Genomic DNA, 27,506 nt, shown 5'->3' on the forward strand with positions numbered 1-27,506 from the left:
TCAATAACAGTATATATTCGCAATTAAACGTATTTTTAGTGTAACAATTTCGTTGTTAGAAAACACTAAAAATCAACATGGCCGCACATTTTAATTAGCCGGCTCCTGATTGGTTGACAGTGGAGATTGAACATTCAAGACCTCAACCTTCTGCGGGATGTTGAACAAATATCGATGAATTTTTTTAAAAATATTATATTCATAACTTTGAGTGTTTGAATGTTCAATATCCAGGAGATTGAACAAATAACAATTGGCACTCGAAAAATGCTTAAAATGTCACTTAAAACCAAAAAATATGTTTTTTTTAGCTTCATTAATGCGCAATAGGCTAATGAACATATTGGCATTCATAACTCAGTTTTGCAAAAAAAAGTCTATTGAACATACAGGAACTAGGACAGCGAATTAAACTATAAACAATATAATTGGTGACAAGCCATCTTCACCTCACAACATAAACATTTTAAACATATTCACATCTCTAAACGAACAGTAGGTACAAATTATGAAGACACACATTCTTTGGTTTGTTTCCCAGAATCGAAACTTTAAATCCAATTTTATCAGAATCAGTTTAATGCAGAAATATCAATATGTAGGTACATTACTTTCAAAGAATAATCCAATAGTTCCCATAAATACTTCGACGTCCCTTGAGCAACGGCAATTCTCGTACTTAGGACCAAAATCAATTAATTTTATTCCCAATGCTTGGAAAACGAAAAGTACAAATGTTTTGGGCAAAATGATCAACGACTGGCTCCTTTATTTAGGGAGGGTCCTTTATTTAGTTTATCTGGCTTTTAATTACTTTATCGGTTTTATTTTACATAAAGTGCTCCAAGGGAAAATATCTTAGTAGGATTAAAAAATGAAGCAAAGAAATGGAAAAAATACATTTGGGTATCAACCATTGTCTCATGTCGCTTTTTATTCACTTCCTTAAGATAAATATTCAATTTTGTTTTTAATCATTTCCTGCATCCTTATTGAGTCGCAAATTTTTGAGTTTCTTTGCCGGCTCCTAAAGCTGGGGACACGTCATTCATGTTAATTATTATATTTTGTTATCACGCTTGAAGAATGTTTTGATTCTCGATTTTTGCAAGCGATTTAAATAACCAAACATACCTACATCTATTGTTAAACAAAAGCATTCGATACTCATTTTGTATTTTAAGATATTATTTTTTCTTTTCGCTTATTCTTATAAGTACAAAATTGTATATTTAACTAAAGCTTCTAACTGGAATTCAATCTTAACACTTTTTTCCTTCTATAAAATAATAATGAATAAATAATAAATGTTTTATAATTATACAATGTAATATGGTGGTGCGCAAATACTTCGTTCGCAATTGTTGCGGGGGGTTGCGGTGCGGTGGTGCGATATAGACTAAGACAAACAAAACGAACGAATTGAATTGCCTTAGTGTTTTGCAAGAGGAAAATGAGTAGGAAAGGCCAAAGACTTACCCTGGTCTCGTTCTCCATAGCCGCTGGTTCTTTACACTTTTAGCTTGCATACAATTAACATTTGGTCACTTAACACAAAACAAAAGGACAGTGACATTCACTGCTGCGGGTAAAACGTTTCACTGGACGATGTGTGCTCCAAAAAAAACAATCACAGCCGAGTTCAACATATGCGGGTTTCAAGATGACAACGATTGTTCGCGGGTAAGATGCAACGATAACAATACTCCTTGTCTTTGGCTCGGATCAAGGAAAGGGGACAAGGGGCAAAGGGGGGGGTGAAGGGTACACATTTTAAGGCTATTCAATTTTAAACCTCACGCGCAACTATACCCCCCGCCTTGAAAGGGTGCGAAATCACCCCTTTTAAAACCGCATTGTCATGGCACTTATCATATAAACAAATTAACATAACCTACAGTTATCCTAAATTTCCTAACCTACATTGACTAAACCTAATGCTACTAGACTACTATTGAGTTGGCAAAGGGTATAGCCGTATTACTGGGCGAATATAAGATCCCAGCACTGTTCTGACACGAGCAACACGAATTACTCCATCTTTTGCGGGGAAAACTTCATCAATAACAGCTAACGGCCAATGTAATGGTGGGGCGTTTTCAGTTCCCACTATTACTACTAAGCCGACCTTTACTGGATAAGTAGGAGTATTCCATTTTGGACGTACTTGCAAAGTATGCAAGTAATCTAATCTCCATCGCTTCCAGAATGATTGAATTAATTTATCGAGTAAATCATGACGCGATAGAAGGTTTAAAATATCCTTCTGGATTTCCATGGCGGGCAGGTGTTTTAAGAGAGTTGTCGTCAAGAAGTGAGCTGGCGTTAATGCAAGGGGCTCGGAGGGGTCTGAAGAGAGCGTTCTACACAATGGCCTCGTATTCAGAATGGTTTCTACTTGTGCAAGTACTGTAGTTGCCTCTTCAAACGATAGAATCTGATCTCTTATTACTCGAAAAAGATGAGTCTTCATACTTTTAATATTGGATTCCCAATTTCATCCAAAGTGGGGTGCTATTGGCGCATTCAAATGCCAGCTTATTCTATTATTGGCCAAAATACTTGCGAATTCTTCACCAAAATGTGAAGATGACAAAAATGCGTGCAATTCATTCAATTTTCTCTTGGCTCCTACAAAGTTAGTTCCGTTGTCTGAGTATAAATTTGACACAGGACCACGTCTAGAAAGAAATCGTTTGAATGCGTTCAGAAAACATTCGGTGCTCAAACTTGACGCCAATTCAAGGTGTATAGCTCTTGTTGTCAAACACACAAATAAGCAAATATACGCCTTTTGAGAACGAATTCCACGTCCACGTGATACGGTTACCCTTAAAGGCCTGGCAAAGTCTATACCCACATGCGTAAATGGTCTTATAGTCTGAATTACACGACAATCTCTATGATCCGCCATTAAAGGTGCAATTGTTTTAGGGCGTAGCCGAAAACACGAATTGCATTTATGTATTCGATTTCGAATTAAACTACGGGCTGACAGTATCCAATATTTTTTCCTCAAAATAGACATTAATAATGCGGGACCCAAATGACAATGAATTGTATGATAATGATCAACCAACAAATTCAAAACGTGATCCTTTCGCGGGAGAACTATGGGGTGCTTTTGATCATAATTTAAATCTGAATTAACTAAACGACCTCCCAACCTTATAATTCCGTCATTCAAGAACGGTCTCAAACGTTGAAATACGGGTTTACACGTCTTTCCTTGTTGTAAATTTATCAATTCCCCGGGAAAGTACGCTCGTTGTATTTCGCGCAATATCTTAAGCTCAACGAACTCTAAATCTGACCCACTTATATATTTTCGATATGACCTTAAGAAAACGAAATACGTAAACCAAACATCGTAATAATTTATTCCACGAGGAAAAGCGCTTTGACAGGGTTAGAATATCATATTCTTCTAAACCAGAAGTCATTACTAACAAAATAGACTTCTGTTCGGGTAGTTCTGTTACCATGGTAACATGAAATGTGGTAATGGACCACCGATCAGGCCTAAATTTCATCCACGGTGGGCCATGAAACCATAGCGGGTGATCTAAAATTTGATTGGGGGTAAGCCCTCGTGACAGACAATCAGCGGGATTATCTGTGCCTGCTATATGATTAAAACAGGTAGCCGATAATTCAGATTGAATTTTAGCAACTCTATTAGCCACGAATGTCCCCCAACGGTGCGGAGAAGACTGAATCCAACAAAGTGCTACAGTGGAATCAGTAAATGCGTATATATTTTCAATTTTCAAGCGTTTTTCTAAGGTTTCTACCACGTTATGCATTAATTTTGCAAGTATTAATGCAGCGCAAAGTTCTAATCGTGCGAGAGAAACAATTTTCACAGGAGAAACCTTTGATTTTGCACAAGCAACATGTACTGAAATTGCTTCATGATTTTGGACATGGAAATACACTATACCTCCATATGCCTTTTCGCTGGTATCTGCGAAACCAACACTGGTTACGATGCTACTGGACGTGATGCCAGTATGGCGCGGAATTTGTATTATATTTAGTGAGGAAAGTTCCTCACAGAATTGCTTCCATATCCTTACAATATCGTCGGGAGGCTCATCATCCCAATCGCATTTGTGTAGCCACAATTGTTTAGTTAAAAGCTTGGCATATAAAACGACAGGCGCGATGAAGCCCATAATATCCCATATTTTTGAGACACAAGACAATATATTTCGTTTTGTACAACCTGTTTTAGGTGTAGAAGTGACGAACGAGAATAAATCGGAATTTGGTGACCAATATAAGCCCAATATTTTATGCATGCTCACTTCATCAAATTCCTTTATCGCTGATAAGCGATGCGAATCTGGAATAGATTCCAGAACATCTTGCGAATTGCTGGTCCACTTGACGAGGTCAAATTGACCAGTCTTCAATAATGCGATTAACTGAGAGGACGTTTCCTTTGCACCCTCTTCAGTTTCCATGCTATATACAAAATCATCCATATATAAAAATTCTTCAATAATTTTCTTTGCCTCTAGGAAAAGCTTCTCCTTCATCGGAGGCTAATTGCCTGATAGTGCGTAAAGCTTGAAATGGGCTGGATGTAAGACCAAAACAAACGCGGTTAAACTCATAAGTTTTAATATCTTCGCTGGGCGAGAAGCGATACAAGATTCGTTGATATCTCCGATCACTATCTTTCACTCCTATACACAAAAACATTTTGCGTATATCAGCTGAGAGAGCTATTGGGAATACACGAAAATTCATAATTATATTAAATAAATTTCCCTGTAAATTTTCCCCACTATATAAAATATTATTCAATGACACGGAAGTGATTGTTTTTGCGCTAGCGTCCAGGACTATTCTCAAACTGGTCGTGATTTTATCCTCTCGTACAACTCCATGGTGCGGAATTATGTATGAAGGCATCTCATTTCCTTCATTTGAAGTGCTGAGAGTCAAATAATCCTTCTCTAAATATTCATTGATAATATTATTATAAGCTTCTCTTAATTTTGGAGAGGCTTCCAATTTACGTTCAAGGCATAAAAAACGTTTCTTTGCCATTGCAAATGAATCCCCAAGGGTTGAAACATCCCCTTTAAATGGCAAAGTTACTATATATCTTCCATTTTCAGGATCTCTTGTGGTTGTTCTTTGATATATTTCCTCACATTCACGATCTTCAGGACTTTTAATAGACGGTACGTTTACCTCTTCTAATTCCCAAAATCTTTTGAGACAAATATCATCTGGTTCTTCTAGCATGGCACAACAAGATACGCTTACATTATCCTCAAGCCGAGTTGGTGTTGATCCCAAAATAACGTATCCTAGAACTGTTTCTAAAGCATGCAGATTATGCCTCTGAAAAGGGTCTTGAACCCTTTTTGACAACAGGAGATGCGGGAAGAGCTGGGCTCCTAGCAACATGTCAATTTCTCCTGGTTCTCCATATGACTCATCCGCCAACGGTAAGTCATTCAAATATGACAATGAAGGTACATCAACTTTGGCGGTAGGTAAGCGCTCTGTAACTTTATTCACAATCAATGAAGTAATGTTATAATTTATTGCTCGATTGAAACGAGAGTAAATTTCGGTCTGTATGGAGCCTGTAATGGGCTTAGACGATCCTCCAATACCCTTAACGGTGGAACAAGACGGGCGTTGATATTAAAAAAAATCCTAATTTTCTACAACAATCCCGAGTAATGAAATTGCTCTGAGATGCGCTGTCCAATAAACACCTAACGAGATGTTCATTTCCTTGTGCGTCTATTATTCCCACTCGTGCGGTAGCCAGCAATACAGTACAACGAGTCTTTAGATTATGAGATCGAACAGTTGAAGAAGTACACAAAGCTACATCAGAATCGGAGCAGCCCGGTTTTGGATCATTCGATTGATCAGCTTTCTGGTTTTCAATTCTTTGGGTATTTTGAGAGTCTGACTGCCCCTTGTATGATGCACCCTGTTCTTCAAAATGTAACATTGTATGATGAAACTTGTCATTACACTTATGACAATTTTGATTTGAATTGCAAGCCCTAGCCTTATGTCTATCACTAAGGCATCTAAAACAGAATCCTTTGCTTTTGATAAAATTGAACCGTTCCCTTACAGTCATTTTTTTAAATTCTGAACATTTAAACAAATTTCCATGCGATAGATTATTGCAAAGTAAACATTTAATAGGCTGACGATTTTCCTCACTACCAGCGCTCATATAGGCTTGCGTCGATCTTTGTGACCGTTTTGACGTTTCACCTTTATTTTCCATCGATTTCCTTGAAGAACTGGTTCTTTGCAAGATCTTAACTTGTTCCCGCACAAATTTCACCAAGTCTTCAAACGAGGGGAATTCATTTTCCCGATTGTATGTTTCGAATCCTTTCACCGAGTCCATATCCAGTTTTTTCAATGCAATGTGTAAGAAAATAAAGTCACAAATTATCTAAATTTACATTTTTTTACGGCTGCCACAGCCGACGCAAAATGATCAATGAAGGATTCCAGATTATTGATAGTGGCGACAGCAAAGGATTTAAAATCCAAAATTTGATCGATATATGCAGAAGATATTACTCTTTTGTCGTTATATTTATCGATCAACGAGTTAAAAATCATTTCGTAATTTTCCGGCGATAAAATGATCCCGGCGAACGTTGATTTAACACGGTTACTGATTTTTCCCAACAAATAATATAACTTTTCTGAATTCGAAAGTGTATCGTTATTGTGTACGGTGTTAATAAAACTTGAATAAAATATGGGCCAATTTTTTATTTCCCCATCGAAATATGCCAATTCAATCGGTGGGAGTTTTACACTACATTTTTTCGGTTCCTTAACCACCCGTGAAGTGTTTTCCCGATTTAATGATATTTTTCTTTTGATATGTCCGTACATATCGTCGAACTTGAACCATCTTTCAAAATCAGGTTCAAAGTTTGAATCGATTTTCAAATTTAATACATTTATTTGTTGAGATATGTCCTCATACTTACTTCTAGTCAAGTCTAGAGTTTCAACTAACGAAAGAAACTCCTCTAGAATACTCAAGTCGGAAATTTTATTTGATAGTTCAAATAACTTAGTAAGACGTGCATCGAACGCATCTCGCTGAGCCGTCAGTAATTTTAACCTTTTTTTCTTTAGTAGTCATGATTTTAGCAATAAATAATTAACCCAAATAATTAATTATAATTTAATTAACGCTATAATTTAATTAACGCTAGCGTAATTGATCAAAGTAAACAATTCTTCTGATATGTGTTTCCAAATTAAACTCAATAACAACTGAATTATTATTCTTGTTTACTATCTATTATTAGCGGTCATTAATACATACCTACGTACTTAACGCTAGCGAAGTATGTACTCGTATTAGAATTGAGTATTGAATACAAGTACCTACTTAGAATATGATTCCTTGCGTTAAACCAGGTACCTACATACACGATTAAATTATTGTCAACCTATAATTTACCACGAGGAATTAAATGTAATTCGTTTTTAATATAGCTATTTGACGAACTAAACTTTAACCCATTTATAATGCAAATGCCATGATTTTGGTACAAATAATGATTATAGATTGCAATTGCGAACGAAAGTAATACAATATAATCCGGTTCGAAATTGGACCAATTTGATGGTGGTGCGCAAATCTTTCGTTCGCAATTGATGCGGGGGGTTGCGGATGCGGTGGTGCGATATGGACTAAGACAAACAAAAATAAAGAATTGAATTGCCTTAGTGTTTTGCAAGAGGAAAATGAGTAGGAAAGGCCAAAGACTTACCCTGGTCTCGTTCTCCTTAGCCGCTGGTTCTTTACACTTTTAGCTTGCATACAATTAACATTTGGTCACTTAACACAAAACAAAAGGACAGTGACATTCACTGCTGCGGGTAAAACGTTTCACTGGACGATGTGTGCTCCAAAAAAAACAATCACAGCCGAGTTCAACATATGCGGGTTTCAAGATGACAACGATTGTTCGCGGGTAAGATGCAACGATAACAATACTCCTTGTCTTTGGCTCGGATCAAGGAAAGGGGACAAGGGGCAAAGGGGGGGTGAAGGGTACACATTTTAAGGCTATTCAATTTTAAACCTCACGCGCAACTATAATATGAAATTATGATTTGAACTAAACATGTCAATTTGACTGGCCTAAAACAGGATCCATTCCTAGTTGGCTAGTCAAACTTTCCGCATGGTTTATTGTATAATTTTATGTGAAATATATTATTATTATTATTACTAATTACTAAATACTAAATACCGACACATAAACTATTGACTGAATCCAATTATGCCATAATGCTTTTTATTCACACGTCATAGTCAAAGCCTAGTGTATCGCTTGAGACTAGTGTATCACTTGAGACTAGTGTATCACTTGAGACCAGTGTATCACTTGTGTCTCTTGCCTCTCTTTGTGCCACTTTAGCGATAAGGTTTTTACAAAATAAATGCCTTGAGCGATGGAGATTTCGGTTTTGTATTCCGCAGCGCTCATTCCAAAAATCTTACCTCTGAATGTGAATAAGGAAACATATAAATTGCTTACTGTGGTATAAAGCCAATGAATCTATTTATATTTCATCGTATATCCCACATTTACAGGTTTAATAATTGAGCTGTTTGAGGAAATTAAAAATAATATAAAATTTGGACAACCATCGCTAAAGGCCAAGAGCGGTGAGATTTACATATGAATAGCCATCAGCAGACTGGTTATTTAACATAATATTATTTCGGATATTTTGTAGTATTGTGTATCCTTTGACTGAGAAGGTTATTTTATTTTTTGTAAGGTCCTACTTGTGCATTAATTGAGTTTTACTAACTGGATTGCTCTAACTTAAGTGAGAATATCTATAAGAAAGCAGTAAAACATATAAATACAATACAATTTCGATAACAGGTGCAATGCAGCTTTGCAGGTTGAAATATGTTTGGATATTAATGCCATTAGTTGTGACGCTGGTGCATTCTGCTAGAGGTAAGTCAATAATTATTATTATTTTTATCGAAGAAAGCAAACACTTTGTGGCTTGACATTATATAACTTTAACATAGTTTTAAAGCACTTTATTTGAGTTATATATGTCGACTGGTTTCAGTTACACTCAAACTTCTTCAGTACCTACAAAGAAATATTAACTCAAGAGTGTGTAAGAGTGCAACTGCAACCAGTCGACCTATACATATAACTGAACAAAGTGATTTAATTTTTTGAAATCATTAATTTAGTTGTGTCTCCGGGTTTTCTCTTATTAAATAAAACTCCGGCTCAACAAACACTTTGAACTTGTATGTGATAGATTGGCAATGGGCTATGATATGTTTATTAACAGGCCATTGGAATAAAAACATGTTTCCCCCATTATCATTATTAAAACTATTACACGTTGATGTTGAATGGTAACGATCCTTGGCTATGAATACGGAGGTCGCGGTGAACTATACTATCAGAATATATATTATATTCGACTTTACTAGTCGCGGTGAACTATATTATACTATCACCCTGGAGAAAGACCATCAGTCAGAATTATTGAAACTTTGATTGAAATGGCTTTAGCCGTATTTGTTAATCAAATATGAATAGCCAGGTAGGTGCTTCCCAATCTTCCTCTTTCGATCTCCTTTCTCTCCCCACTACATTCAGCCACAAAACATATCTTAATAATTAGGGGACCTATAGACTTACTGGCTCCAGACGGTTGTGAGCAGTTGAGACTCTTGTGCGGTAATCACATAAAATATAATTTAAAAAAGTTAGTAAATAACTCCAGAGGCTTTGCGAGGAAAGGTAAGGGATGCCTGGAGGCGCCTTATCAAGGCGATGGATCCCCCAACCCGAATAGGAAAAGGGCAATGACTTAATATATATTTAATTAATATTTCAGTGGGTGATAATTGCACCATAAAACGTGGGAGAGTGTCCGGAACATGCAAAGTGATCAACAACTGTCCCTCGGTGCAACGAAACATTGAAAATGGAATCGCCCCAACCAATTGTGAATTTAGTGGTAAGTTTTATGATTCTTGTAAATATGTCTTATAAAGGTATATTTGTCGATGTTTGTTTGTAACAATGAAGACATGTATCTTTGTTTCATTAATACGCATTGTCTGGGCACTGGAATGATATACACACTCAAATTAAAGTCATTATAATGTAGTTTTTTTGACAGTAACAATGTGGTATACTTTAGGCTACCACAAGAAGTGAATGGTAGAAAAAGTCAGGGACTCCCGAGGAACACACAAGACAAATATTATTTGTAGTAAGATCAGTAATTTGTGATGAACGAATAAAGGGGTGCAAGGAGAAATTATGACGTGGAATTGAACGATAGAAGGAGTCGGGGACGCCAGTGGAAGACATGTCACGATCGAGTGAATCAAATACTTATTCGAGGCAAAATGGGGCGTGTGTTAAATTATTATGTCAAAACAATGCGTAAAGAAAAGATGTCAAATTATTCGTTTTGTTTTATGAAATCGCTACTAAAATGCATTATTTTCTTAAATACTTATTTCAAATTATTATCTAACCAATGTACAGTGGTTTCTCTATTAATCTATAATCGATAAAAAATCTATAGGGTTGATTTTATTGTCTATACAAACTGGATGCAAATGACTCCTATATATTTTATATTTTTATTTCTAGACAGGACGGCTATCGTTTGCTGCCCACAACCAAAAAATCAACAGATGTCACGAATCGGCGAATCAAGTAAGTTAACTAACTAACTATAGTAACTATATAAGTGATTACAGTACGCTGGTTTACATCTCTCGGAACCAACTATGCGTATGGAGTAGGCTTACTCATGTTTTTAAAAAAATTTCAGAGTGCAACGAATACGCAAGTCATTCAAAGACGTGTCAAGAAAGTCTTATAGTGGGGGGAAAAGGAGCTAAACCAGGCGAGTTCCCGTACATGGTGAGTATTCGAACAATATTGGTATAAATATAAGTAGTATTGTTAAAAACTTCTACGAAAACTTTTTAGGATTAAACTGTTGGAATGAATGACAGACCAAATATTCAACATAATTGTATACGCATCAAATACATGTACTAGTGGGCCCGAGCAAACGTTGTCCTGCCACAGACCACCTTCTATGTAGGGAAGGTAAAATTTGTTGTTGTGTGTATTTTTGGATGAGAAAAAGAAGAAAAAATTTAAAACAAATTTAGATTTCGACAATAGCACCACTTGTTGGGTCCAAAACTATCCTGTATTTCAAGCTGGAACCAACCATATACAATGCAATCGGTTGGGTGGTTTCGGAGATTACAAATACAGAGACACGTGATGATCCTCATTCAAAATTAAGATTTGTTTGAAATTATAATTCATTTTAAATTAATGAAATATTTTTCTAAGGTTGCACTAGGATGGACTTCGGGCAATGAAGTGGACTATTCGTGCGGAGGAACACTGGTCAGTGACTCGTACGTTCTATCAGCAGCCCATTGCCTAACAGACAGGAGAAAAGGGTGAGCAGTTTTAATACGTTCCTGAGGTGGCACTAGGATGGAGTTGAAGCGCCAAGGCGGACTATGCGTGCGAAGGAACACTGGTCAGTGACTCGTAATCAGCAGCCTAATAGAATATATTTCTAATGCTTAATTTTTTGGATGCAAGGTCTACAGTTCTCTGAACTAACAGTTTTTTTCAAGAAATTTGTTAACAAAAAAATAGAAACATAATTGTTGCGCCGGTTTACTTAGTATTAATTTGTTTAATACGAAGTTGAATTGCCTAAAAGTTTTGTTCCAATTCTAAATCCAATTTACTTTGACGGCCGGCATAGTCCAGTGGTAACGCATTGGACTGCCATTCCGAAGGTCGCGGGTTCGAACCCGGCGTGCGCAAATAAATTTTATTTGATTAATTTGTGTTATTTCACACTTAATTAATTAAAATAATATATAGTATATTTGCGGCACGTTCCAGAGTGGAAGATATTACCAGTATCGCCCTGGTGTAAGACCACCATTCAGAATTGAAACGTTGCTCCAAATGGCTTTAGCCGTGTTTAGTGACTAGATCTGAATAGCCAGGCACTTCCCCACCTTCCTCTTTCCCTTCCCCACTTACCTTCAGCCTCACAACATCCCCCAATTGGGGATGCCATAGTCTCACTGGCTCCAGACGGGAGCAGTTGGGACTCTTGTGAGGTATTCACTATAAAAAAAAAAAAAAAAACTGAAACCTTTAACAACCACAGACGAACCTCATTGTACGAAAAGGCGTCCCTGTTGACAACCACTTCTCAGATAGTCGAATATCACACTCACGCACCGCCAGTGAACTATCAATATTTGTAAAACCCGCAAACCATCATCTCGTGCATCCATCACAGTAAATCTGCGGCATTTCCCACCCCTTCCTTTAATCCTGTGTTATTAATGTTATTGTTTTAACCGCACCCGCAAAATTAACGGATATTATTGAACCAGCGCAATAATCCAATAGTAAAATTCCGTTTTCATTAGTATAATATAGGAATTATATATATATATATATATATATATATATATATATATATATCCCGCTACATTTGTTGCGTCCGACCCCTAAAAACTCCATAGCATTGCAGCGTCCACCGACTTACAGCGTCCGATATACGGACGCTACAATGTTTTGACCTCAAAATTGGCCAGAACGATGCTTACCCCATGTAGAATCGTATGGCAAAAATTTTTGTGGAAGTGAAAAATGTCTCAGAATGTCTGGAAACGAATATTGAACGTTTGACATTTTGCCGACAGGTTCGCTACACGATGTATATATCGAGCAGTGTATGTTTTTATTCATTTCTACGATCTTGCCGCGTCCACGAAGTAATATAATTTTCGATATATAACGACGATCGTGCTGCGTCTACGCATTACATCGTTAGTATTGCGTCCTCGAGACCGATTACGAGTAGATATTATTTTATATACATAACGACGGTCGTGCTGCGTCCACGCATTACGTCGATAGTACTGCGTCCCCGTAGCCGCTCATGAGAATATACTATTTTTAACTCATAATGACAATCATGATGCTTCCATGCATCACGTCGATAGTATTGCGTCCCAGTGAACGATCACGAGTAGATATTATTTTGAATATACAACGACGGTCATGCTGCATCCACGCATTACTTTGATAGTATTGCGTCCCCCTGGCCAATCACGTTGAAATATTATTATGAATACAAAACGACGGTCTTGCTGCGTCTACGCATTACGTCGATAGTACTGCGTCCTCGTGGCCATTCGGAGTACATTGTTAGATATTATTTGAGCGTTTGGTTGAGTAAATCATCAGATTTGGCAACATTTGGTTAATTTACAACGATGCCGCTTGATACTCAGAACTAAGAATCGTCTTGCGTGGTTTTTAATGCATAACGACGATTTTGCTGCGTCCACGCATTACTTCGATAGTACTGCGTCCCCGTGGCCATTCACGAGTACATTTTTATAAATTATTTGAGCGTTTGGTTGAGTAAATCATCAGATTTGGCAACGTTGGGTTAATTTACAACGATGCCGCTTGACACTAAGAACTAAAAAGCATCCTGCGTAGTTTTTAATGCATAACGACGATCGTGATGCGTTTACGCATTACGTTGGTAGTATTGCGTCCGTTGTTGTTTTTTTAAAAAGAAAAAGCGTTTTTTTTGGGAGCGAAACCCGGTCGGCACAAAGTATATAAAATAAAAGTGGTGTTTACAAAGTTATTGTTTTATTTTAAATTAAATATTGTTGTCAATTAAACAAACAATTTATAAGTTCCCGAATATTATCTGAATATAAAATAAATCTTATAGAATAAAATAAAAACCTCAAGATATGAATTGAAATCTAGCAAGAATATCGTAACACAAATTGTGAGGATTATTATTTATATATTTATAGAATTATAACTTTATATTTTATCACACCTTCATAAATGCAATGAAAACTTTAACTTAAATGAAATCAACAAAAAATCAAAATATAGAAGAATATACAGCGAATGCACTAAAATCTAGAACAATATAATAAATCTACTAACAATCTTGCACTTAAACATAAGGAGTATAATTTGAAACATGGACGAACTTCTGGTATACCTATGTATTTAACATTATGTCCACAACCAGATTTTTTAATACTATCCGAGGCACACTCACATGCAATACATAAAAATATACCAAGTATTCCAAACTACAAACAATATGTCACAAATTATCACAAAAATAAAATTAGTGGAATTGTAGTCTATGCTAAAGAAAAATTTACTGATATCAATGTTAACGAAATACCAATATGTAACGCAAACTGTTTGTCAATTAATGAATCTAAATAACAAGCCATTTAATATAATCGCATGTATCGAATGCATAGCTCTATTATACCCTTATAGTCCAGTCAATGAAGGAGGTGTAGAGTGCGTGATTAGGTACCCAAGCGATTCCTTTAGAAACTTGATCAGGGTGCTTAGGCTGTGAACATCTTGGAATAATTATCGATAATAACATCAAATGGAAAAGTCAAATAAACTCCACAGTAGACAGAATGAGAAAACTCATCTTTATGTTTTTTAGACTAGAAATACTGTATCATTAAAAATACTTAAAGGTATTTATTTTGCACTTGCACATTCTACACTACTACAATATGAAATCGTGGTTTGCGGGGAGGGGGGGGGGGGGTGCGTATAAATCATACCTACGTCCACTTGTGACAATTCAAAAAATATTAATAAAAATCATATTTAAAAAGCCATATAACTATCCAACAATAAATGTTTTCCAAGGTTTCCCGGTTCCCCTTCTCACAAAAATTTATGACAAAAATACTCGTACATTAAGAACTTCAATTACATAAAGATTTATTTGATAAAAATAATATTCCATAATTAATTTTAAGCTAAATAATTATTTATATTGGAGGACTAACCGTACCACTAGTTCGAACTACAACAGCAAAACATCATTATTTATTTAACCGTATAAAATTATTCAATAAATTACTCCTGGATATATCTGAGGAAAATTATGACAGTGACAAAAAAAAAAATTAAAATTTCTCTAATACCACCTAATACATGTTCTTATTGTTTTAAATTATTTATTTATTTATTTTATTTCAGGGAAATCAACAGTTTACAATGTGGTTCATTTATACACGTGTAATTTACCTAACTGAGAAACCAATTACAGATTTCCGCAATATTCTATTCTATTATGTATGTAAAAATTTAAAAACTATACTTACAAGAACTAAAAAATATTAAATTTATCGAAGAAAGCAAACACTTAGTGGCTTGACATTATACAAAATGAAACAAATACTTTGTTTTAAACCACTTTATTTTTATTTATATTTCGTCGACCGGTTTGGATTGAACCCAAATATTGTATAAAATAAATATAAAGTGGTTTAAAACATAGTATTGTTTCATTTTGTAAAAAATATAACGTTATTCAAGAGGGAGATTATTATAACATGAGATTATTTTAACTGGAGATTATTATAACAGGAGATTATTAAAACAGAAGATTATTATAACGTAATACTACATAATATAATATGTCATTACATAATATAATAACATTTTATACAGTTTGGTACACGTTTAATACATTTTTAATATAGTTTTTATATTTATTTTGGTTACATTGAAGATAGAATCAGAGAGAATGTTATTATACATATGTTGAACATATTCTTTATTCTTAAGACAAGCATTTTTATTTTACTAGATTACATGAGCGTGTGTGCCGTGTAGGTACTTTCAAATCAATTCTGCTTAATAAACTCCACATATTATGTTTCTGCTTATCATTCCTTGGTATTATTTATAACTAACCTGTTTTTATTACTTTTATTGTATTTTCTTGTAAGGCTATTAATAGTTTTTGTAATAATATTTGCAATATAAATATGTAAAAATATATTGTTGTCCTCTCCTAAGCACAAGCATCTTACTTATCAGAAAAGTGATTTAAATATTATTTAATATTATGTTGTAAATATTGTAACACTAAAGATGTTAAGAAATAAAAATAAAAAAAAATTATTTTTTTTGAACTTAATGGTATTAATAAGTTTAACTCATTAATTAAAATATTGCAATTTGAGGTTGAACTAATTAAGTTAAATATAAAAACAGATATTATTATATTGAATACGTAACGACAGAAGTTCTGCGTCGATGGTATTGTATCCTCGTGACGAATCACGAGTAGATAATATTATTGTGTATACATAACGACGGCCGTGCTGCGTCCACGCATTTCGTCGATAATATTGCGTCCCCATGGCCGTTGGCGAATTTGTACATTTTTATGTATTGTTTGAGTCCTTGGTGAAGCAAAACGCCAGATTTGGCAACATTCAGTTCATTTACAACGTTGCCACTTAGCACTCAGAACTAAAAAGCGCCTTGCGCGGGTGGACATTTTTGTAAGATGGTTTACAGTGGACGGTTAATTGATATCCTGACCTAAAAATATCCGACCGCCCTCTGCAATGGAGCGAACTGGCGCGTTATGAAATGATACATTTTTACTAAGGATATCGTTGTAAAAAAAATTGTCGCACGCCTGCGCCCAGTAGGTACGTTTGTATACAAGGTGCAAAAAGATATTCATTCAAACTTCTCACTATCAATAGACAGTTTGTTGTCAGGTCTGGTGTGTTTCTGAATGTCAAAAAAATAAAACATAAATATATATACATATATTTTTTATATACCGCACAAGAGTCTCAACCGCTCCCGTCTGGAACAGCGAGACTGCGGCATCCCCAATCTGAGTACTAGGGTGAAGGTATTGCGGAGGGGAAGAAGATGAGGTAGAAAAATGTAGAAAAGTACCTGGCTATTTATATCTGGTCACCAAACACGGCAAAAGCTTGGAAATAACGTTTCCATTCGGAATGGTGGTCACACACCAGGGCGATACTGAGAGTATATTTCACTCTGGAACGTGCTGCAAACACACTTTATATTATGTTTAATGTATTAATTGTGAAATAACACAAACAAATAAAAATTTATTTGCGCACGCCGGGTTTGACCGTCAGATTACGGGCTTCGGATTGCGAGTCGAGAGTCTTATCTCTCAACCACAGATGCTGTAATTAATTAATTAATTCACTATGAATGTGAAAACTTCACTAGAAAAGTAAGAAATATTTTGTGTTGTTTATTTATTTGTTAATTTATTTATTACACCTAATAGACGTTTACATTCTATTTTAATAGTTGAGTATCGCAGTTATTATAAATTCTTCAAAATTAAAACAATAGAGAAAACAAAATACAATGAAAAAAAATTAAATGTTACAACAAAAGCGTATAATAAAATAAGATACATTGGTAAAAATGATAAGAAATCTCACATAAGTAGATATTCAAAATAAACAAAAGATTGCAAAAATTATACATGTCTATTTGTCTCGATACATAAAAGAATTAAAATAAACAATATTTATATTGATTATTTTTAAGGTGAAATATATCTCCCATATCAGAATAAGTCATGTAATCCTAAGGAGTTTTATAATATAAGGGGCATAACAACGGCCTAAATTTACCTTTTGAAACTCTCAAAACAAATCCAAGAGTCTTAAGGGCCTTATATACGGAAGACGTAAAAATTAAATCGACCTTCAAAACGCCATGTAACAAACAAATAATATACACTCGGACGCAAGAATATATTATTCAGTATGGACGTGAAACCTTTATTAGAATAGTCAGCAATATACGGCAGACGTAACAATTAAATTAGAGTGAACGGACGTGAAACCTATATTAAAAGGAACCCCTTCAATATACAAAAAATATACACCCGGACGTGAGTATGTACGTGACGCTAGAAACGTATGAAAGTGTAATAAACATCAAAACCTGCATTATTATGAATATTAAAAAAATATGATATTAGCGATTATCGTGAGTAAAACATAGTGCAATATTCACAAAAACAATCTAAAAAAAAGAACTAGAAGTGCTGGACGCCCAAAGACGGATTTACGCACGGACGCAATAAATGTTGTGGGACCTATATATATATATATATATATATATATATATATTTATCCCCTATATATATATATATATATATATAGGTCCCACAACATTTATTGCGTCAGTGCGTAAATCCGTCTTTGGGCGTCCAGCACTTCTAGTACTTTTTTTTAGATTGTTTTTGTGAATATTGCACTATGTTTTACTCACAATAATCGCTAATATCATATTTTTTTAATATTCATAATAATGCAGGTTTTGATGTTTATTACACTTTCATACATTTCTAGCGTCACGTACATACTCACGTCCAGGTGTATATTTTTTGTATATTGAAGGTTCCTTTTAATAAAGGTTTCACGTCCCTTCACTCTAATGTAATTCTTACGTCTTCCGTATATTGCTGACTTTTCTAATAAAGTTTTCACGTCCATACTGAATAATTTATTCTGGCGTCCGAATGTATATTATTTGTTTGTTACATGGCGTTTTGAATGTCGATTTAATTTTTACGTCTTCCGTATATAAGGCCTTTAAGACTCTTGGATTTGTTTTGAGAGTTTCAATAATTTAGGCACATTTAGGCCGTTGTTATTCCCCTTATATTATATAACCCCATGATTACATAATTTATTCTGATCTGGGAGATATATTTCACCTTAAAAATAATCAATATAAATATTGTTTATTTTAATTCTTTTATATTTCGAGACAAAAAGACATCTATAAATTTTGCAATCTTTTGTTTATTTTAAATATCTACTTATCTGAGACTTCTTATCATTTTTACCAATGTATCTTATTTTATTATACGCTTTTGTTGTAACATTTTTTTATTGTATTTTGTTTTCTATATTGTTTTAATTTTGCAGAATTTATAATAACTGCGATACTCAACTATTAAACTAGAATGTAAAAGTCCATTAGGCGTAATAAATAAATAAACAAATACACAAACAACAAAAAATATTTCTTACTCTTCTAGTGAAGTTTTCACGTTCATAGTGAATTAATAAATTAATTACAGCATCTGTGGTTGAGGGGTAAGACTCTCGACTCGCAATCCGAAGCTCGTAATCTGACGGTCAAACCCAGCGTGCGGAAATAATTTTTTATTTGTTTGTGTTATTTCACAATTAATACATTAAAAATAATATAAAGTGTGTTTGCGGCACGTTCCAGAGTGAAATATATATTCTCAGTATCGCCCCGGTGTGAGATCACCATTCCGAATGGAAACGTTATTTTAAGCTTTTGCCGTATTTAGCGACCAGATCTAAATAATCAGGTACTTTTCCACATATCTCTTCCCCATCTTCTTCCCCTCCCCAATACCTTCACCCTAGTACTCAGATAGGGGATGCCACAGTCTCGCTGTTCCAGACGGGAGCGGTTGAGACTCTTGTGCGGTATGTAAAAAATATATGTTTATATAAGTTTTATTTTTTTGACATCCAGAAACACACAAGACCTGACAACAAACTGTCTATTCATAGTGAGAAGTTTGAATGAATATCTTGTTGCATATTGTATACAAACGTACCTACTGGGCGCAGGCGTGCGACAATTTTTTTTACAACGATATCCTTAGTAAAAATGTATAATTTCATAACGCGCCAGTTCGCTCCATTGCAGAGGGCGGTCGGACATTTTTAGGTCGGGACATCAATTTACCGTCCACTGTAAACCATCTTACAAAAAAGTCCACCCGCGCAAGGCGCTTTTTAGTTCTGAGTGCTAAATGGCATCGTTGTAAATTAACTGAATGTTGCCAAATCTGGCGTTTTGCTTCACCAAGGACTCAAACAATACATAAAAATGTACAAATTTGCTAACGGCCAGGGGACGCAATACTATCGAAGAAATGCGTGGACGCAGCACGGCCGTCGTTATGTATACAAAATAATATCTACTCGTGATTGGTCACGAGGATACAATACCATCGACGCAGCACTTCTGTCGTTACGTATTCAATATAATAATATCTGTTTTTATATTTAACTTAATTAGTTCAACCTCAAATTGCAATATTTTAATTAATGACTTAAACTTATTAATACCATTAAGTTAAAAATAAAAATATTTTTAGTTTTACAATATTTACAACATAATAATATATAATATTTCAATCACTTTTCTGATAAATAAGATGCTTGTGCTTAGGAGAGGACAACAATATATTTTTACATATTTATATTGCAAATATTATTACAAAAACTATTAATAACCTTACAAGAAAATACAATAAAAGTAATAAAAACAGGTTAGTTATAAATAATACCAAGGAATGATAAGCAGAAACATAATATGTGGAGTTTATTAAGCAGAATTGATTTGAAAGTACCTACACGGCACATACGCTCATGTAATCTAGTAAAATAAAAATGCTTGTCTTAGAAGAATATGTTCAACATATGTATAATAACATTCTCTCTGATTCTATCTTCAATGAAACCAAAATAAATATAAAAACTAAATTAAAAATGTATTAAACGTGTTCCAAACTGCATAAAATGTAATTATATTATGTAATGACATATATTATGTAGTATTAAGTTATAATAATCTTCTGTTTTAATAATCTCTTGTTATAATAATCTCCAGTTAAAATAATCTCATGTTATAATAATCTCCCTCTTGAATAACGTTATATTTTTTACAAAATGAAACATTGATTTGTTTTAAACCACTTTATATTTATTTGATACAATATTTGGGTTCAATCCAAACCGGTCGACGAAATATAAATTAAAATAAAGTGTTATTGTAGAAAGCAATCACTTTGTGGTTTGACATATTTAATAAAATAAAATACTTTTTTGTTTTAAAACCACGATATTTATTAATTTAAGAACCGACCGGTTTCGCTTTACTTAAGCATAATCAGGGTACAAATTAATACTAAACAAGAAGTACATAATGTGTGTATATATATAACAAAATATAGAGGGAGACAACATGATACAAATATAAGCAACACAAAGACGGTCATAAAATACATTAACATAAGTGCACAAGTAATGGAAAAAACGCTAGATAATTATGTAGACTAATGGGTTATATCAATAAATCGGGAGAAACAAAGCATCAACTGGCATGGTGGTAAGGAGGTAAGGAGAAGTGGGATTTTTTTTATGGGTTTATTGGAAACGTATATTAATACGTATTAACGTTAATGTATTTTATGACCGTCTTTGTGTTGCTTATATTTGTATCATGTTGTCTCCCTCTATATTTTGTTATATATATACACACATTATGTACTTCTTGTTTAGTATTAATTTGTACCCTGATGATGCTTAAGTAAAGCGAAACCGGTCGGTTCTTAAATTAATAAATATCGTGGTTTTAAAACAAAAAAGTATTTTATTTTATTAAAATAAAGTGGTTTAAAACAAAGTATTTGTTTCATTTTGTATAATGTCAAGCCACAAAGAGTTTGCTTTCTTCGATAAATTTAATATTTTTTAGTTCTTGTAAGTATAGTTTTTAAATACATAATAGAATAGAATATTGCGGAAATCTGTAATTGGTTTCTCAGTTAGGTAAATTACACATGTATAAATGAACCACATTGTAAACTGTTGATCTAAAAATCTAGTCTAGTCACCGCCGCAAGAGAAACTATCGCATCATTACGTTTTAAGTGTAGGTTTCCAAAGTTCTGGTTGATAACTTTAGACATAGCTAATTTCCCCATATTTTCAGCCATGTGACAAGTGACTTTGCTATCCCCGATTGTGCCACTGCTAATAGACATAATCACGTTTGTTTTAGGAAATGGTTCATGGCAAGCAAACCAATCAATGAGAGTTTGAACGTCTCGATCATCCCTCTTAATTCTTGTAGGCCTCATCTCTACATGTTGCTCTGACGTTCCTGATTCAATCCCACAGAATGACTCGATACCCTCACAAATGTTATGCAGATAAACGAATCCAGCAGTCCAACGAAGTATGGAACTGTCTGTGATTCCCCGTCCTTGGGTCGAACCTCCAGGTTTTCATCGATTTCATCAGAGTTTGTTCGATGGTCATGTCAGACCAAATCTCTGACCAAAATTTATGAGACCGTCGAATCGTAAAGTAGCCCTCTTTTTATTGGGAGGAGTAGAAGGGTGGGAGGGTAGCCCCCCCATACCGAAGTACCCTCTAGTAAATTTATAGATGTGTGTATTTAAAAATGCAAACAAAAATCTAATAACGTGATAATAAACCGTGATAGATTTTTTGTGCGTACCTACCTAGATTTGTTTATTCTTTATATCGGTAAAAAAAACTATATAAACATAAAAACTGCACAGATTTTTTTGAAATTTTATGTTCTACATAATTGGTATCAATAAAATTTTCATGAAATTCCACTGGAAACGAGGTATTTATAAAAAAACCAAACCTAGTCGCGCAAAAAACTTGTTTTTCAAAAATATACGCACCTTTACGACTTTCTACCTCAGTACCTATTAGAGATAGAAGAAATTTGTTTCAACAAAAGTTGTAGGTTAATTTATGTTCTATTATATTTTATACATACTTTAGCCGAAATTTGCATTGGAAATGAGGTATTTGGGAAAAACTAGATTTTGGCCGATTTCGGCCAGTTTTTTCAAAATGGCGGCGCGAGCACAGGTGCGCCAAGGTCGGAAACTTAGATTTTACATCAGGGGATCAGTTTATATATTATATAAAAAAATTGGGACTACCGGAATTACTTCGATCGCGAATCGCTAATTGCACTGGCCTATACGGTTAGTCCTCCAATATAAATAATTATTTTGCTTAAAATTAATTGTGGAATATTATTTTTATCAAAGAAATCTTTATGTAATTGAAGTACTTAATGTACGAGTATTTTTGTCATAAATTTTTGTGAGAGGGGAAACCGGGAAAACTTGGAAAACATTTATTGTTGGATAGTTATATGGCTTTTCAAAGATTATTTTTATAAATATTTTTTGAATTGTCACAAGTGGAAGTAGGCATGATTTATATGCACCCCCCCCCCCCCCCGCAAGCCACGATTTCATATTGTAGTAGTGTAGAATGTGCAAGTGCAAAATAAGTACCTTTAAGTATTTTTAATGATACAGTATTTCTAAGTCTAAAAAATATAAAGATCAGTTTTCTCATTCTGTCTACTGTGGAGTTTATTTGACTTTTCCATTTGATGTTATTATCGATAATTATTCCAAGATGTTCACACCCTAAGCACCCTGATCAAGTTTCTGAAGGAATCGCTAAGGTACCTGCTTACGCACTCTACACCTCCTTCCTTGACTGGACTATAAGGGTATATTAGAGCTATGTATTCGATTATATTAAATGGCTTATTATTTAGATTCATTAATTGACAAACAGTTTGCGTTACATATTGGTATTTCGTTAACATTGATATGAGTAAATTTTTCTTTAGCATAGTCTACAATTCCACTACTTTTATTTTTGTGATAATTTGTGACATATTGTTTGTAGTTTGGAAAACTTGGTATATTTTTATGTTTTGCATGTGAGTGTGCCTCGGATAGTATTATAATATATGGTTGTGGACATAATGTTAAATACATAGGTAACATAGGTATACCAGAAGTTCGTCCATGTTTCAAATTATACTCCTTATGTTTAAGTGCAAGATTGTTAGTAGATTTATTATATTGTTCTAGATTTTAGTGCATTCGCTGTATGTTTCACATACGTATTCTTCTATATTTAGATTTTTTGTTGATTTCATTTAAGTTAAAGTTTTCATTGCATTTATGAAGGTGTGATAAAATATATAGTTATAATTCTATAAATATATTAATAATAATCCTCACAATTTGTGTTACGACATTCTTGCTCGATTTCAATTTATATCTAGAGGTTTTTATTTTATTCTATAAGATTTATTTTATATTCAGATAATATTCGGGAACTTATCAATTATTTGTTTAATTGACAACAATCAACAATATTTAATTTAAAATAAAAATATAACTTTGTAAACACCACTTTTATTTTTTATACTTTGTGCCAACCGGGTTTCTTTTTAAAAAAACAACATTGTTTCGTTCTTCGTTCGATAATGATTTCAATACCCAAAATAATTGCTCATAATTCTGAATGTATTCATAGAAAAATTGAAAATTACTAACGAATATACTTATCTGGGACTAATAGTACAATAAATTTAAATGGGATAAATAAGTGGCTAAAATCTGTAACCAGCTCCGATCTTTTGCAAGTAATTTTTATAAACTGAAATTTGTTTTGCCTCATTGTACTCTTAAAATAATTTATTTTTCTATGGTCGAATCCATACTCAGATATGGCATACGAACTTGGGGGAACTCAAGCAATATTTATATTAAATATATACAAAACTTACAAATTGCTATAATAAAAAAAAATTGTACCACCGAATATTTACAGACAAAGAAGTAGTCTAAAACTATTGTATGGTTCTGAGGGCCTACTTCCAATAAAGGGTCTTCTTTGGTACATTATTATAATGGATAATGAGGGAGATAGCAAATATAAAAGCAACCGGTGCATAATCACACAACAAGATTCACTGAAAATAAGGGCCTCATTATTCCAAGAGTAACAAATAAGTATGGAAGCCGAACGCTTAAATATTTAATACCAGAGATTTTCAATAAATTTAATAATTCTTTTAAACCTCAGAATAATGACAGACCCTGCCCCACAAAACACTAAGCGTTGGCTAATAAACGACGAATCAATGTATCTCTGAACTTTATTATTGATGTATTCCTGAACATCTCAACGTACCTGCCTAAATAATTTGTATAAAGGTAGGTACTTTGAGATATATTATTTTGTGATATTGTTTATTGTATAATTTTGTGTCATACGTGTATTAAAAATTAAAAATGTTTATATATATTATTTGTAGAACCTACAGACAAGCCGTCATGTGTGACAGCTTTGTGGGACTGCATAAAACTTGTATCTTTAAAAATTTATAATAAAAAAAATAAAAAATAAATGTAAAATAGTGTGCTTGTGTAAACTCCGCTCAAACGAGTTTTGAAAACATAGTGTAGAGATATAATATAAAATAATAATCATCCTAGACTTCAATACAGTCAATAGGTGTCGCATATTAAATGAAAATGGATAAATTTATCCAAGACACTATCTAGATAGCATTTAGTTCGAGTTGAATCCTACATAAAGATGCAGCCAATAAAAATATGCGCTAGAAAATTAAGACTATGTTTTATTTTTATTTTTATAGTGAATACCTCACAAGAGTCCCAACTGCTCCCGTCTGGAGCCAGTGAGACTATGGCATCCCCAATTGGGGTATATTGTGAGGCTGTAGGTAAGTGGGGAAGGGGAAGAGATGGGGAGGAGAAAGGTGGGGAAGTACCTGGCTATTCAGATCTAGTCACTAAACACGGCCAAAGCCACTTGGAGCAACGTTTCAATTCTGAATGGTGGTCTTACACCAGGACGATTCTGGGAGTATCTTCCACTCTGTTGGTAATTCTCAGTCGAAGTATAATTACAGTAAATATGACCGAATCGGATAGGGACACACTATCTCAGTTGGTAGAGTCACGACCCGGAAAACCAAAGGTCCTGGGTTCGAGTCCCAAATGTCACAGTGCCTTTTCCAGATTTTTCTGTTTCAGTTGTTCGATTGAGTTTCGCTAAAATTGTCTTCAATAATTAAAAATAATACCTACTCTAAATCGGCCACGGGTACATAATACTATCGATGTAATGCATGGATACAGCACTACCATCGATATGTATTATAAATATCTATTCGTGAACGGACGCAATACTACCAACGTAATGCTTAAACGCATCACGATCGTCGTTATGCATTAAAAACCACGCAGGATGCTTCTTAGTTCTTAGTGTCAAGCGGCATCGTTTTAAATTAACCCAACGTTGCCAAATCTGATGATTTACTCAACCAAACGCTCAAATAATTTATAACAATGTACTTATGAATGGTCACGGGGACGCAGTACTATCGATGTAATGCGTGGACGCAGCACGATCGTCGTTATGCATTAAAAACCACGCAGGATGCTTCTTAGTTCTTAGTGTCAAGCGGCATCGTTGTAAATTAACCCAATGTTGCCAAATCTGATGATTTACTCAACTAAACGCTCAAATAATACATAACAATGCACTCGTGAATGGCCACGGGGACGCAGTACTATCGAAGTAATGCGTGGACGCAGCAAAACCGTCGTCATGTATTCAAAATAATATTTCGGCGTGATCAGCCATGGGGACGCAATACTATCAAAGTAATGCGTGGATGCAGCACGACCGTCGTTATGTATATTAAATAATATCTACTCGTAATCGGTCTCGAGGACGCAATACTATCGACGTAATGCGTAGACGCAGTACGATCGTCGAAATGTATTCAAAATAATATCTACTCGCGAAGGGCCATGGGGACGCAATACTATCGACGTAATGTGTGGATGCAGTACGACCGTCGATATGTATATAAAATAATATCTACTCGTAATCGGTCTCGAGGACGCAATACTATCGACGTAATGCGTAGACGCAGCACGATCGTCGTAATGTATCGAAAATCATATTACTTCGTGGACGCGGCAAGATCGTAGAAATGAATAAAAACATACACTGCTCAATATATACATCGTGTAGCGAACCTGTCGGCAAAATGTCAAACGTTCAATATTCATTTCCAGACATCCTGAGAGATTTTTTGCTTCCACAAAAATTTTTGCCATACTATTCTACATGGGGTAAGCATCGTTCTGGCCAATTTTGACGGCAAAATATTGTAGCGTCCGTATATCGGACGCTGTAAGTCGGTGGACGCTGCAATGCTATGGAGTTTTTAGGGGTCGGACGCAACAAATGTAGCGGGATATATACATATATATATATATATAATCTACCATATGTACTTTCCCCAGAATAGTTAATTATATTGAGAGAATTGATTAATTAAACGTATTTTCAGGCTAATTTGTTCGCCTTTAGGAACACTTCGTATGATCTCATCGAAATTATTGTGTCTCCCTTACTGTCATATGATCTAAATGGTGTTAGAAAGAGAAAACACCACGCTTCGTATTCACCTCTATGAAATTAAAGGTTCCGACCGCAATTTGAGAAAAATTAATGAATTCTTTGTTAATTATTTTTAAATGAAATGACTAAAAATGAGTTGAAAGAAATGTTTATTGTCTAAAAAAATATCTGTATCTATTTTCGTTTTCACCAATTTTAGATCAGGGTTTAGAAGAATAAACGAAAGGTGAGCCATTTTTGAAGTTTTTTTACGTTTGAATTACTTTTTTTTGTTTAAAGTTTTAGTTGCTGTGGCTCAGCCTATCTGTGCAGATAGAGAAACAAGAGTGTGATGCTTTTAAAAGATGGTGCTGTTTTTAAAAAAAGTATTTTTTTACCTACCGCAGGTGACATAGTAATAATAATAATATTTGGATGA

The 27,506-nt window shown here is 34.3% G+C and overlaps 1 protein-coding gene across 1 annotated transcript in view; it reads right to left on the reverse strand.

The window, feature by feature from the left end:
* LOC149416026 (uncharacterized) overlaps nt 1–27,506 on the reverse strand; it is a 62,062-nt gene that overhangs the window by 32,114 nt on the left and 2,442 nt on the right. The gene's annotated exons all lie outside the window — the stretch shown is intronic.

This window comes from Hesperophylax consimilis, chromosome 17, assembly GCF_061612785.1.
Source record: "Hesperophylax consimilis isolate HC1 chromosome 17, BYU_Hcon_1.0, whole genome shotgun sequence".
Classification (NCBI taxonomy): Eukaryota; Metazoa; Arthropoda; class Insecta; order Trichoptera; family Limnephilidae; genus Hesperophylax; species Hesperophylax consimilis.